Here is a 16743-nt window from a genome sequence, read left to right on the forward strand (position 1 = left end):
TATAGGCCATGTATATATTCCATATAGTCCATATAGCTAAAACTTCAAACTGATAGGATATTTTATTACCTGGTTTGCAAAGTTATTTTAATGATAATTTTTATTTTTGTAAACAGCTATAGCAAAGTAACATAATCATCAATAGCTGGTGGGATTTTACTATCAAAAACAGCAAGTATAGATCGTTTTGACCAATGACCCAAGTTTTAGGAGTTTATCCTAAGAAAGCAATTAGCAATCTATAAAGAAAATAATGTACATGAAACCTCATTTCACCATTGTATACTAGAGTGTAAAATTGAAAAGGACCTAAATGTCACAAATAAAAGATTGTTCAATTAAATCATGATATCACCACAAAACTAAATATTATGTACCCACTAGAATGATGCATTAAAAATTTGCCTAAAGTCCATTATTATCTTTATTTGAAAATTATCAACGAGTCAATGTCAAAGGTTATAAAGTAGAGGCCTAGAGGCCAAATCTGTCCACACAACAGACTTGTTTTGCTTGCTTCTCAGTATTTTATAACACTGAGCCAAGATTTGTAAATTAGGAGAACACACATAGGAACCCAGATTTCCAGTGTATCTTTACAATTCTGAACACCTAACAATATTGTGACCACATTTCAGCCTCAACTGGGACTGGACAGTGGAAGTTCTCCTCTCTTTCCCCACAAGGCACCCCAGCCAGGAACATGCTTTTCTCACTCTTCCAGTTCCCTACCTTGCCCCACTGAGATAGCGAACTGACCTCTACCATGTGATCTGAAACTTTTAAAGTTAAACGTGTGTATAGGTGAATATATTCATTGTATGCTCATGTGTGTGCATATAGGAAGATATACAACAAAATTTCAATAGAAATAAAACTTCACAGGCACCATTGTGTAAGGTCTTGACAGCAAGAAACAAGTCAACATTATTCACTATTTTATCCCTTGAATTTAGGTAAAACAAAATTATTGTTGAATGGTCAGGTAAGGAAGATAATAGCTCTCATTTGTCATGTATGAATAATTCAGAGTCTTTTTTTATTTTGCTTTACATTTCTAATGTGCTAATTTTAAAATAAAAAGGAAAATTCAAAATAATTTTTAATTTTTTAATATCCAAGGGCAGAGGGAAGTCTGTAAGCAAAGGAAAATATATCTTAAATAAATCTGATGTATTGGCAAAGTAAAAAAGAAAACCGCACCATTCGTTGAGATGATGCAGAAATCCTTGGCACTGAATTCTGCTGTGTATAATACAAAACACAATACAAGAGCCAATTGATTCTTGTCTGATTTTGTACTTTTGTTTTGATTTCTCCAATATACCCTTCCTTACTCTCTGCAAAGTGCTGCATATCTCAAACACACCCTTTCTAAGAGCCTTCCTCTCACTTCCCTCCTTTGTTGCTGGGATACTTAGACAATAATTATAATGATACTATCAAACCAGCATGTAAGTCACTGAATGATAATTTCTAGTCTGTCCACTAAGTCCAGGATGAAATCACCAGCACAGAGGTGTCAGTTAACTGAAGAATCAGACAGCTAGAAAGACCAGACTATGTGAGAAAATACCCTTATCCCAAGGACAAACCTTTGCTCTGACATTGGAGAGAATATACAAATAAACTTGCCAAGTAAATTGCTTTCCTTCCCTAATACATGATCTCTTGCTCTAGTGCTAAAGCCACTTTTTTTTTTTTTAATGAGTTGGTAGGTAAATATGGAGCTAGATTGAGAGAATTAGTTCATGCTTGTACTTTTTCAATATTGAGAATGAAATGAAGATACAGATAGCAATTTGAATCTAATTTGCAAGCTTACATGGATGAAAAGTCACAGAGGGAAGCTGAGATGTACCAGGATGTTGGGGGTTGACGGCATGGTGACAGTGAGTGACAAAACCAGCTGACACAGAGCAGAGGCCTCTTCAATAAGTACAGCAAAACCAGAATATTATAAACTCAAGACAGAGCAGTTTTCTCCCTGTAGTTACATGCAGTACAATAGTGAGGAAAATAAAGATCTAAGGCCAAAGCCACTGATGATCCTTTCTGACCTCCCAGTCATCACCATATGGATCCTAAGAAAATTAAAATGAAGTTAGAGTCCTACAATGCATTTAAGCTGAAAGAGACATTGGAGTTGAACATTCTCACTGCACAGAGGACAAAAATCAAATTCAGGGAGGCAAGTGCTATCTCCTGAAGGAGCCTGCAGATAATTGAACATCCCAGACCCCTGCTCTTTTCATGAGTTTGGACTAACACTGCTGGTTAAAAACAAAGAGATCAGTATGTGAAATGGCATGAGTGGAGTGGCTGTGTGTCTACAGTTGGTTGGCTTGAGCTCCTGAAATAGATGTCATCATTCATAAATGAAAATTTCCTTTTGAGATGAAGCAGATTCAAAATAGAAACCCCTCCCAGATAGTGTCCCCGAAGTTCCTAAATTAAAATAAGAAAACACACACTTAGGAGAATACAATAGAACCAGCCAAGAGCCAGCTAAAAGGAAGTAAAACAGGTGGGTTTTGGGGTGAAAGTAAGGGCTGCAAGGGAGTTTCCTCAGTCATTCAGCTGCCAATATCAGACAATATCAAATCTTAAAATTAGAGGAAACCCTCATTCAGATAAATTGATAATTTTGAGCCAAGGTTTATGTCACATGTTAGGTTTGTTTAATTCGGTCATTAAACTGTACAATTCACACCATTTTATATTTATATCTTTCTTTTCTTTGTCATGTATTTATTTTTCATCATATAGCATAAAATGGAAAACATTTGAGTTATTATTAATAAAGTCATTTACTGTTTATTACTCTTCAAAAATGCATTAATAGTAAATGGTGGGCTTACAGGTGGCTCAAGAGGTAAAGACTCCACCTGCAATGCAAGAGACACAGGGTACACGGGTTTTATCCCTGGGTTGGGAAGATCCTCTGGAGGAGAAATGGCAACCCACTCCAGTATTCTTGCCCAGAGAATCCCATGGACAGAGGAGCCTGGTGGGCTACAGTCCATAGGGTTGCAAAGAATCAGACACGACTGAAGCAAGTGAGCACACACACAGTCATACGTAACACATGGCACATTTTTGCTCTGATATTCATATCTGATGCCATTTGCTCTACATAACAGGATGTGTAAAGAGAATACAGTGCACAGACTGCCTTTCTAATATGCACACTGCTACTATCTGGCAACTTAAGATCCTTTTCTGGTTCATGTTAGTGAACAAGAAACAATTATTAGCAAATTTACTTATTACAAATTTGTAGAATTCAGTAATAAATGGTGATTATTTGAGAGAGGTTGTGATTTCATGAAAATTGTCCTCATATGGATAAGTAGAGGAAAGAAAATGAAAATGAAAGTCGCTCAGTCATGTCCAATTCTTTGCGACCCCTATAGTCCTTGGAATTCTCAAGGCCAGAATACTGGAGTGGGTAGCCTTTCCCTTCTCCAGGGGATCCGCCCAATCCAGGGATCAAACCCAGGTCTCCCACATTGCAGGCGGATTCTTTACCAGCGGAGCCACAAGGGAAGCTCTGCAATTCATGTGAGCTTAGAAAGTTCAAGAATATACTTTCTAAATAACAGAAAGTAGTTAAACAACAGTTCTAACAGACCTATTGTACTGTTGGCAATTTTGCAAACTATGAACGTAATTCCCTTTTCACCTTTGCTCCCAACCTAATCAAAGCTAACTTTAAGCTTTTAATTATTGTTTTCAATGTTTGGTAGCTAAACCATGTCTGACTCTTTTGTGACCCCATGGACTGTAGCCCACCAGGCTTCTCTGTCTATGGGATTTTCCAGGCAAGAATGCTTGAATGGGTTGCCATTTCCTTCTCCAGGGAATCTTCTTGACCCAGGGATCAAACACATATCTCCTGCATTGCAAATGGATTCTTTACCACTGAGCCACCAGGGAGGATTTTATTTATGCCTGTAGATGAATGTTGAGGATCCTTGGCTAGTATGCTTGGTTTAAATTCCTTTGTGTTATTTAATTCTTGAAATGGATCTGCTGAGAGGGTATTTTCACTACATAAGCATTGAGAAAACTTACTCTTGTAGAATTTAGAAGCTTACTAAAACTTTAGAATGGGCTTATGTGGCCAGATTGGAATTTTGGATTGTCAAAGGAAGGTATTCAAATTATGATGGGAAGGTTAGGCTCAGCCAAGGCTGAAGCCAGAGACAGAGGCAATGAGAAAAATCAACTTGAAATTGAAATCCAGTTATATATCCTGGTCAATGACATTTCATGATACCAGCTAGATCAACATTATCAATAGTTTATTATAATATCTAACATAAGTGGTCTTCGCTGTTGTGGGGTCTCCATTTATCAGTCTCCGTCCTCCTCAGGTCCTCTGCCATACCCCACGTTTCTCATACTCCATAGATAACTTTTTGAAAGTTTCCCAAACACCCAATTCCCCAACATCCCCAATACTAATGGAATCTACTCTGATCCTTAACCTTCTCTCCTTTTCGCAATACTAAGTCTGGGGCTGTTCTCTCTTCATATCGCCCATATACCATTCTTCTCTGCTTTCTTAAGCTCCTGCTTCACCAATGGAATTGATTGTTCTTAATTGTTTAGACCTGCAATCACCAGGATTTTCTTCTTTTCAACTTGTCATCCTTTTCTAAAGCATCTAAACAAAATATTTTTGAAGACTTCCCTAATCTTTCTTTGAAATCATCTTTTTTTTTTTTCCCTTTGCTTTACTGTTGAGATACAAAATAGGCGTCTGTCTATTTTGTTGCTCTTATCTATCCAAACCCTGACCATGTACAATACTACATTTAATGATTTCTCATTTTCTGGCTTTTATATTCAACTTCCACTTTATTACCATTTTCTCGAACACAATTCTTATTTTTCTTATTTAACCTCAACATGTGAAAATTTTATTTGGGTTCTGTAAATCCACTGAGTCTTTTAAAGTAGCCATTTAAAGGTTTGTTTTCAGTTGAGTAAGAATCTGTAGTTTATAGTAAGAAAAAAGAAGCTAGCTATAGTCAGCTCTTAAAAACTTGGTTATCAAACTTGGAATTATATTTAAACAGAAATTAAACTTTATTCAAGTGGCTCCCAATCTTTATTTTAAAACACAGTTTGGAAATCTGAGGGTGTACTAGGCATTGTGCCAAAAATATTGAAAATTCACCCCATTCCACTTCACGGTCCCTGTCCCCTGACATGCCTCTTTTGAGGATTTCTGAAGTTGAGATACTTTATTTTCCCTCCCTTTTCCTGTAGACAGGGCCATGCCAGTGTGACTTTCTGCTTTGTGCACTGTCATTTGTTATTTTAGTAACAATACTAAAAAGAAAAAGAAAACACAACATGTAGCAAGTTGAGTCAAGCATCACCTTTCAGCTTTATAGTGGGCTTTGAAAGAACCAAACAAGGGAAGAGCCAGAGGCAGGCTGCTCACAAGTTACATTCCTAAATGCAGACACAGAACTGAGGATGTTTTATTATGAAGAGCAGACACTGAGAGGCTGCCTACAAATGAGTCTTTCCTTGGAACACTCGGACAAAATGTTTCCATTCCGATAGCCAGGCATGAACCAGAGTGGAGACGGATTGAGAGACGCATAGACGTCATACCCAGAGAAAGGATGGGAAGTACACCATGGCACGCTGGAGGGTCCTTCTCAGCAGGTTGGGGGGAGCTGCCTCATTTCCCAAAGACTGTCAGTCCAATGGGTCCTAACCCCTCATCTTGCTATTGGAAGTCAGCTCTAACCTATTCATGACCTCTGGATTTTAAGATGATGAGGCTACGTGTGCTGTCTGTGGAATAATATTTCTAAATAAATATTTTTTATATAGTAACCATAACATAAATAAAGATTCTTATTTCTTTCTAGCCAGTCCCTGGTGGCTCAGATGGTAAAGCATCTACCTGCAATGCAGGAGACCCGGGTTCAATTCCTGGATTGGGAAGATCCCCTGGAGAAGGAAATGGCAACCCACTCCAATACTCTTGCCTGGAAAATTCCATGGACAGAGGAGGTTGGTAGGCTACAGTCCAAGGGGTCACAAAGAGTTGGACGTGACTGAGCGACTTCACTTTATTTCTGGCCAGTCATGGGAGAGGAATAGAATGACACTATAGACTGAGAAATTGGCCCCTCTTGATCATCCCTCAGACAACCTGTGCTATCTCTTACTTGGGAGACTTACTGAAGAAAAGGTGGATGAGGGACAGAGTGAATACACGTGTAGCACATAAGAATTCACGAGAAATAGCATGGGTAAACAACAAAAGGCCTAGAAAAACTCGAGAAAACTAGCATTTGGCAGAATGAATACTCTATTTTTGTTTTGTTGTTAGAAAGTATTCTCATTCAATTAGCAGAACTGCTGAGTTACGTTTTAAAAAGTTTTTTTTTTAAAACAGCATTTAGAGAATGTGGTAAAAGTAAGTCACAGATTCATTTTATACATATTCATAAAGCATATGACCATGTTGCTCTACGCATTTAAGTTCAGACAGCTAGAAACTAGCAGAGAGAGTTTTCAGTCTCGAGTTTATCTCCTGCATCCAGAAGCCCATCATGGATATCTGACTATAAAAGCTACAGAGAAAAGCTAGACCCACCCTGAGGGAGCAAGGAGGCCAGCCCTCTCCAGTGGCAACCCAGTGGCAGATGTGCTCTGCCAGCCCATCTCCTAGAGGGATATCTAGGCCCGGTGGGTCTTTGCTGCTCTCTCCCTCAAGAGGAAGTGACACTTTATGCGAAATTTTCCTTAGACTGTTAGCATTTTCAGAGCAGAGACATTCTTTCACTTGTTCTTCAAGGGATCAATATCCGTTCCTCTTCGGCTAATGCACTGACAACTGGCACATAATTGGTTAAATGAAGGAATCCAGGGCAACTTCTCATAGCTTCCTATTTCCACTGATTTTACAATGTTTCAGAAATGAGTTAATTACCTACAGAACCCTCTTCTAACACGTTCTCTTAGAGGTCCAACTATGTGTAATCCTATCTCAGCAGACAGCACATACTAAAACTGCTTTGCTGATGGTACAATTGTGCTTGAAGGACAGAGCATCCTGCCTAGCAGATTTATGCATGAGTCTCAATCCATTTACAGTTTATTTGACTATCTTCTCTTCTCATGCATTATTTAGGTCCAGGTATTGTATGTAAATACCACTATAACATATACTGCTCAAAGTTAACTACTTTTTCCACTAACATAGTAGGGATAAAGGCATATAAATTGTGTTGAAGGTAATGATTAGCCAAGATGGTATAGTTTGAGAAAATAGGTGTTATTTTTGTCATAGCCTTCATACTGGGTTTGGTCAACATGGAAATTGCTTCTTGGGGAAAAGGAGTGGTTATGCCCTATAATTCTAGTTCCCTCTAAATAAGACTTCTGATTTTTCAGTGTTTGGAGAGTCTGAAGGTGAGGAGTTCAGTTCAGTCACTCATTCTGACTCTTTGTGACCTCATGGACTGCAGCACGCCACGCTTCCCATCACCAACTCCTGGAGCTTGATCAAACTCATGTCCATTGAGTCAGTGATGCCATCCAACCGTCTCATCCTCCGTCATGCCCTTCTCCTGCCTTCAGTCTTTCCCAGCATCGGGGTCTTTTTCAATGAGTCAGTTCTTCGCAACATTTTTGGCCAAAGTATTGGAGCTTCAGCTTCAGCATCAGTCCTTCCAATGAATATTCAGGATTGATTTCCTTTAGGATTGACTAACTTGATCTCTTTTCTATCCAAGGGACTCTCAAGACTCCTCTCCAACACCACAGTTTAAAAGCATCAATTCTTTGGCATTCAGCTTTCGATATGTTCCAACTCGCATAGCCATGCATGACTACTGCAAAAACCATAGCTTTGACTATATGGACATTTGTCAGCAAAGTAGTGTCTGTGCTTTTTAATATGTTGTCTAAGTTCATCATAGCTTTTCTTTCAAGGAGCAAGTATCTTAATTTCAAGGCTGAGGTCACCATCTGCAGTGATTTTGAGCCCAAGAAAATAAAGTCTCTCACTTTTTCCATTGTTAACCCATCTATTTGCCATGAAGGTTTGGAACCAGATGCCGTGATCTTCATTTTTTGAATGTTGAATTTTAAGCCAACTTTTCACTCTCCTCATTCACTTTCATCAACAGGCTCTTTAGTTCCTCTTTGCTTTCTGCCATAAGGGTGGTGTCATCTGCATATCTGAGGTTATTGATATTCTTCCCGGGAATCTTTTTCTAGCTTATGCTTCATCCAGCCTGGCATTTTACATGATATACTCTGCATAGAAGCTAAATAAGCAGGGTGACAATATACAGTCTTGGCATACTCCTTTCCCAGTTTGAAACCAGTTGGTTGTTCCATGTCCAGTTCTAACTGTTACCTCTTGACGTGCATTCAGGTTTCTCAGGAGGCAGTAAGGTGGTCTGATATTCCCATCTCTTTAAGAATTTTCCACGGTTTGTTGTGATCCACACAGTCAAAGGCTTTAGCATAATCAATGAAGTGGAGGTAGATGTTTTTTTGAAATTATCTTGCTTTTCCTATGATCCAGCAGATGTTGGCAATTTGATTTCTGGTTCCTCTGCCTTTTCTAAATCCAGCTTGAACATTTGAAAGTTCTCAGTTCACATAGTGTTGGAGCCTATCTTGAAGAATTGGGAGTTAGGGAATTTAAATATATAGTTGGGCTTGAATTTGTGGTGTTGGGAGGAGAAAGGGGGTGGGATTGGGGGAACAGAGACTTAAGACAGCATGTGATGGCCTGTGTGACACTTGTATCACGTATGGTAAATTATGTCTGATTTAGCCTGCTGTTATCCAGAAGAAAGTGGCTTCATTTTAATCAGGTAGGAGAATTGACTGTCCTGATTTACCACATAAAGTTCTTCATTCTCTCTGGCCAATTTGCTTTATTTTAACTCTAAATTAGTGTTTTGGATACAAAAAATCCTTGCCGAGTTGATGTAGCTTTTTATGTTTCCTCATCTCAATTGGCATTAGATCATTTAGTAAAGACTTTAATCTGCTTCATGCTCTCATTTCCCACATTTTAGTAGGATAATACTGTGGTCATTTTGATCCGTTCTAGAAATAGGCTGCAATCAGACTCTGAGGAAACAATCATTTTATATTTCGACTGGAAACAATAAAAATAGTTGCTGCCCATTACTCTCTACACTTCGTTACTACTTTATTTTTATAGCTTTATTGAAGCTGGTATGAATCATCAGTATATGAGGCCTGTGTCATTTCTGTCATTGAAAAGTTAGAAAACCCAAGAGTCAACATTTTGGAGTCCTTTGTTCTCTTGGACTCTGTATCTGTTCTAGGTTTTAGTACCAGAGGAATGATGATGTCAGTTAAGCTTACACGGTGGGTGCATTTGTTTTCAGAGGTTATAGCCAAGAAAATTTTGTCTGTAAAATATAATCCACTTACCTTTACTTTTCATATGTGCATTTTTATGAAAAGAGCAACGCATGCATTAACTTTTTTTTCTTTCCATAAGCAGTGCAACCTTAAGCAGAGATATGCTTAAAATAAACACTAGATTCCTAAATACAACTAAGTGTCCTTTTTCTCCACTTACCTTTTAAAAGTGTCTTATCTAAATTTGCATTTTATTTATAGTCAGAAGAAATTTCACTTCTTCCTGTACCTCCTAATCCTTTCTAATCCCATTTATTCTTAACAATTCCAGCTTATTCTTCAGAGGAAACTATTAACTTACTTTTTAACTTCTCTCTGAGCCTGAACTAATTGCCATTCCTCTCTTCAAAGCTGTCCTTGAGTTCTGTCCAAAGTTCCATGTTGCCTTGTGCTTGTGCTCAGCTTTCAACAGAAGGCACGTGCACCATTGAAAAGAAACTCTGAAGGGATGTATTGTTTGAAATTGCTCAGCTTCTCTAGAACAACAGCTTTCAATCTAGAATTTTCTATGAGAGTCATAACAAGCCTCAATCCCTGTGAAAATCTGATTCAGTGTTTAATTCAAGCAATGAATTAACTAATTTAGAGTTATTAAACCAGCAGCCTGCCGACTAGGAAAAGACAAAACAAAATACAGAAAGCCGACTCTACAAATTTCCAACTTCTCAAGATGGTAAGAAAGACACAGGCATCAATTCAAATACAGCTGCCTAATCATATACAACTTTCAGTAGCTCTTCAAGAATTGCTTCCATTTTTCTTTTTACTTCTTGTCCTTGTGAAGATATAACAACCTTTAGAGAGAGGGCTTTCTCCACTTCCACTAAAGTTTGGTTTAGAACACTATTTTGTCTGCCGTATTTACTGAATGATGTTGATCATTAATGTTGGAGTTCAGTCAGATTCCTGGTACAGAAAAGGAAAGGGGCTGGAGTACTTATTCAGATGGAATTTCATTTTAAAGTCAAAAAGATGATCTGTTCCAAATTGTGCTTTGTTTATATTTATCCAGACTGCTTTTTCCTTTTGGCAGGAGGTGTGTTGTGTTAAAAAAAAAAAAGAAAAAGTTAACTAAAAGGAGGCACAGACGTATAAATAAGGACAAGAGTACCAGTTAAATAATTGTTAGCTCTCTCTCCCTCTTAGTCATTACATTCTTCTAGAGTAAGTGCTGTTTAGAATGTGTTTTGAAGAAGACAGGAGATAGCTTGGCAAACAGGGAATGGAAGTTTGTTCCAGCATCACTAAGAATAGTATTATTTTTGACAGGCAGCCAAAACTGCAAACATGTTTACAATAAGGACTTAGAAATTCTTTAAGATTTTCACACTGAAAAAATTCATGAATTCTTTTGTATTTGTACTAATGTGGGGATCAAATTGCTGTTTCAGCTGCTTTCATGCTTATTTACCATTTGCTTTTACATTTTTTCCGTTTTTCAAATGCAAGTTCAACTTGCATTCAGTGAAGTACACAAACCTTAAGGCTTGATAAATGCAATGTTTTAAGTGAGACTTTCTTTTTAAAAATGTTTTACGTAATGCATATCCGGTAAAGTCTGCAATACCGTGCTGCAATTTTCTAAATGAGAAAAACTCTACACATTGCTTTCAGAATACTTTCAACATGTCTTTTCAGATATAATTAAAAGCTCAGTGTAGGTGAGTCAATGGCTAAGTTTTATTTTGTGTTTCTGAACCTGCAGGTGGTCAGGCCTGATGCACTGGGGTATATGTCCACCAAAGTACATTGTATTTTCCTGAGAAATATTATGTACAATCTTGAGAACACAGTAAAAAAAAAAAAAAAGAAGAAGAAGAAGAAGTCACACAAAGCAAATGGTGAAGGAAAGGAATAAAAGAGAAGTAAAAAGGAGATAGAAATATTAGGAATGGTTTCCAGGAAGCCTTCTGTAATTTTCTACATGGATTCTTAGACCTGACACTTGTCATTGTTTTAATCCAGGGTTGTTTTATGTAACCGGATATTTCATCAGCATTTTGTGTGTCCTCTAGATTACAAACTCTTTCTGGACAAGAATGTGTTCTTTTTTTTTTTGGTCTGTTTGTTTCATCACTCATTACTCCTTCACTGCGATCCTCCACAGCCCTTGAAGGCAAATGAAGATCTGTTCATAACAGAAATTCTGTAAGATGTTTTAGAATCAAGAAAGAAACAGAGAAAGCTCTGGTTTCCTAGCAGGGTTGCCAGCACTCTCTAAGGCCACGACTCCCACTATAGCTGCTCATGTAGCGAGATTCAGGAGCTCCTAAAAAGCTCTCAATATGTGTATTGACTGCTAATGTGTCACTTGAAAGAAAATCCGATTAAAGGGAAAGAAGTGGAAATTTACTCCACTTCTCCCTGATGCCAAAAAAGTACCAGAGTGTGGAATGTCAATATTATCAGCTAGTAGAGCTGCACTGTCTCTGGAAAAAACTCTTCTTTTCCTGTAAGTAAAATTGAGACTTTCAAGATTTGTAAGCATCATCACAGTATCTGCAAATTTTATCATCTACTGCATCAATATCAAAACCCTGTATGTTGAAACCTTTCTTTAGAGAAAAGGGACTTTGTTTCCCAAGACTTCCTTAAAAAGTCTTTCCCCAATTCTCGTCATTATTTTTCTCTCTAACACCATCTTTAGCCAGAGTGATTGTTCATTGATGTACGAATAATTTCAGGCCTATTAAATTGCTGTCCCAAAGGTTTTAAACATTAGTGGGACTAATGGAAAGTGTGGAAGATCTAAAACAGAGTATACACTACATACTTCAATGGTCATTCTTCATGTCAGGGAAATCGCTGTGTCCAACTCTGCAACCCCATGGACTGCAGCACAAGCTTCCCTGTCCATCATCAACTCCGGGAGCTTGCTCAAACTCACATCCATTGAGTGATGCCATCCAACCATCTTATCCTCTGTCAGCCCCTTCTCCTCCTGCCTTCAATCCTTCCCAGCATCAGGGTCTTTTCCAATGAGTTAGTTCTTCGCATCAGAAGGTCAAATGTTTGGAGTTCAGCTTCAGCATCAGTCCTTCCAATGAGTATTCAGGACTGATTTCCTTTAGGATGGCCTGGTTAGATCTCCTTGCAGTCCAAGGGACTCTCAAGAGTCTTCTCCAACACCACAGCTCAAAAACATCATTTCTTCGGCACTCAGCTTTCTTTATAGTCCAACTCTCACATCCATACATGACTACTGGAAAAACCATAGCTTTGACTAGATGGACGTTTGTTGGCAAAGTAATATCTCTGCTTTTTAATGTGCTGTGTAGCTTGGTACTAGCTTTTCTTACAAGGAGCGAGCGTCTTTTGATTTCATAGCTGAAGTCACCACCTGCAGTGATTTTGGAGCCCCAAAAAATAGTTTCTCACTGTTTCCATTGCATCCCAATCTATTTACCATGAAGTGATAGGACTGGATGCTGTGATCTTTGTTTTCTGAATGTTGAGTTTTAAGTCAGCTTTTTCACTCTCCTCTTTCACTTTCATCAAGAGGTTCTTTAGTTCTTCTTCGCTTTCCGCCATAAGGCTGGTGTCATCTGTGTATCTGAGGTTATTGATATTTCTCCCAGCAATCTTGATTCCAGCTTGTGCTTCATCCAGCCCAGCATTTCACATGATATACTTTGCATAGAAGTTGAATAAGCCGGGTGACAATATACAGCCTTAAGGTACTCCTTTCCTGATTTGGAACCAGCCTGTTGTTCCATGTCCAGTTCTAACTGTTGCTTCTTGACCTGCATACAGGTTTCTCAGGAGGCAGGTAAGGTGGTCTCGTATTCCCATCACTTGAAGAATTTTCCAGTTTGTTGTGATCCACAGAGTCAAAAGCTTAAGCATAGTCAATAAAGGAGAAGTAGATGTTTTTTCTGGAACTCTCTTGCTTTTCCAATGATCCAATGGATGTTGGCAATTTGATCTCTGGTTCCTCTGCCTTTTCTAAATCCTTTTTGAAATCTAATTGGTGATAACGTGGTATTATATTAGCATTTCATTCTTAAGGCAGTGAAGAGATGATCAGTTTAAATAGTTTAAATAGTCTCCTAGAATCCCTGGTGGCTCAGAGTAAAGAATCCACTTGCCAATGCAGGAGACACAGGTTTGATCCCTGGGTCAGGAAGATACCCTGGAGAAGAAAATTGCAACTTATTCCTATATTCTAGCCTGGAAAATCCCATGGGCAGGGGAGCCTGGCAGGCTACAGTCCATGGGGTCATAAGAGTCAGAAATGACTTACTAAACAAAAACAACTCCTAGACTATCTACTAATTGCTTGTTCCTAGTATAGTCTTGTTTCTAATGACAGTCTGATATTTTATTTTATCATCCTTATATTTTTTCATGTTCTTTAATAATAGTGGTTATTTTGTATTGACAGCTAGATATCTAGGCATAATATTGTCAAGTGAAATGAAAGTCGCTCAAATTGTGTCCAGCTTTTTGCGATCCCATGAACTATACAGTCCTTGGAATTCTCCAGGCCAGAATACTGGAGTGGGTAGCCATTCCCTTCTCCAGGGGATCTTCTCAACTCAGAGACTGAACCCAGGTCTCCCACATTGCAGGCATATTCTTTACTAGCTGAGCCACCAGGTAAGCCCAATATTGTCAAAGTCAACTTTTAATTATCTCCAGAGGGATTGTGGTGTTCAGCCCTCATGTATACAGTTTAAAGGGGTTCCCTGGTGGCTCAGCAGTAAAGAATCTACCTGCACTGTAGGAGCTGCAGGAGATGGGGCTTTGATTTCTGGGTCAGGAAGGTCCCCTGGAGGAGGGCAAGGCCACCGGCTCCAGTATTCTTGCCTGAAGAATCCCATAGACAGAGGAGCCTGGTAGGCTACAGTCCATGGGATTGCAAAGAGTCAGACATGACTGAAGCAACTTAGCAAGCACGCATGCACACTTGCAATTTAAAAAGCTAAAGTGGGCCTTATTACACACCCACTTGAGGGAATTTCGGGCCACACTAACTACTGAAGCTGATGTATTTATCCCTAGTGTTTTTTCTCAGTGATTAGGCTGCTTCTTAGAGATCAATGTCTGAAAGAAAGGGACAATGAAAACCCAGAAGGCTTTGCCATTTTTGGTAATGTGTTTAAACAGCAGAAGAAATTAGAAATCTATGAAAAGTATATATGTTAAGATTACATTTTAAAAGTAAAAGTTAAATAAGTATGTGAGTGAAGTCACTCAGTCATGTCTGACTCTTTGCTACCCCGTGGACTGTAGCCCACCAGGTTCCTCCATCCACGGGATTCTCCAGGAAAGAATAGTAGAGTGGGTTGCCATTTCCTTCTCCAGGGGATCTTCCCGACCCCGGGATCGAACCCAGGTCTCACATTGCAGGCAGAGTCTTTAACCTCTGAGCCACCAGGGAAGCCCTAAACAAGTATAAACAATTGTAAATTCAAGTTTATGTGAATTCTTGTTCTGAAATTTTTTATGCAACTACATATTTTCTTTACCTGGGTTCCACTTGTTGTCAATCACAGGTTCCATTTTTTCCAACTTTTTAAATTCTTCTAGGAGGCTTTTTAAATAAATCAGCCTCACTTTCCTGGTATGACATAGTAGAAACAATGTGACCGTAGGAGATACCAAAATTTGAACCTTGGCCCTAGTACTTACCAGCTCTGATAATTGTCATATGTAAAGCTGGAAAACGTGACTGTTGTTTTCAGAGTACTGTGAGAATTAAATAAAATAATGTGCAGAAAATTTTAGCATTTAGGTTACTCATATATTAATAAGTTTCTTATTAGCTTATTACATTGTGGGTGCATCTATGGAAGTAATCATTACATATCAGGCATCTTACCTGACAAGCACAGTGTGGGAAAAACCCCATTTATTTCATAACATTTCCACTACATATCCAAATATACATTAGAAATTTTTAAAAAATCATTTAAATTAGCATTTTCTCTGTAAGAGTTCCAAAAGATTGTCAGTGTTAGAACTTCTACCTAATTGGCATGAAAACTTTTGTGAGTAGTTATATATCAGTTTACCTGGTGATAGGTTTTTATGATGATGCATTTAAGAAAATGTTCTAAACCTTAAATGTCATGTAGTTTCATGTGCAGAAGCTCACTTAATAACTCTTTATCTTATTGTGAACATCTATCCAAAGTCACAGTATTGGCCTGGACATGATAATCCTCTGTTGTCTAAGGCAATGAACCAACTTAAACTTGGATCAGTTATGGCAGGTCAAAGTGATAAATTTGGGAGCTCACACTGGTCCCTCATAGCTCAGTTGGTAAAGAATCTGCCTGCAATGCAAGAGACCCCAGTTCAATTCCAGGGTCAGCAAGATCTGCTAGAGAAGGGATAGGCTACCCACTCCAGTATTCTTGGGCTTCCTTTTTGGCTCAGCTGGTAAAGAATCCACCTGCAATGCTGGAGACCTGGATTTGATCCCTGGGTTGGAAAGATCCCCTGCAGAAGGGAACAGCTACCCACTCCAGTATTCTGGCCTGGAGAATTCCATGGACTGTCGGACACAACTGAGCTACTTTCACTTTTGCTTTCACACTGGCCAATAAAACTGTTCCTAGACAAACAAGGAATATTTGTAGCTGAGTCTACAGCCAGGTTCTCTGGGTTTGAATGTTGGTTTAATTCTTAATTATTTGATCTTTAGTTCAATATTTATGAAAAGAGGTATAATAAAAATAATAATTATCTCAGGAGTTGCCGTAAGAGTAATCATCCTGAATTTAATATGACTAATAATATCATTGATAATGATAATTTAGTATTACCAGTACCACTATAACCCACATCTCCCCTCTCTCTCTCTTAATCTATTCCACACACACACACACACATACAATTTTCTGTTAACTATTAAGAAACATGTTTAATTTAAACTCATTTAACAATTGTAAATATTAATAGTGTTTATTTAATGTTTAACATTTATAGATCAGAGTTCAGAGACATTGTCTCACTTGACCCTTACCACAAGTCAAGAAGACAAATAGGGTTGCTATTATTCTTGTTTGAGGAAAAAAAACCAAAAAACACATAGCTAATAAGAGCAGAGATTAGCACCCACAACTTTGCCAAGATAATGCTAAACCATGCTTCTTTCCTCACTGCTACATATGAGGACTCAAGTAGTGAAGCAGCTAAGAACAGAAAATTTCTTCTCCTAAGTTTTGTAGTACTTTCAGTACTTAGTCATAAGCTAGCATAGTAAAATACAAATGGATGACTCTATGTTTGCCATAGTAAGATACTGAGCCCTTTAAAGGTCTTCTTCATTGTTTAGTCTGTTGT

This window comes from Capricornis sumatraensis, chromosome 5 (genome assembly GCF_032405125.1).
Source record: "Capricornis sumatraensis isolate serow.1 chromosome 5, serow.2, whole genome shotgun sequence".
Taxonomy (NCBI): domain Eukaryota; kingdom Metazoa; phylum Chordata; class Mammalia; order Artiodactyla; family Bovidae; genus Capricornis; species Capricornis sumatraensis.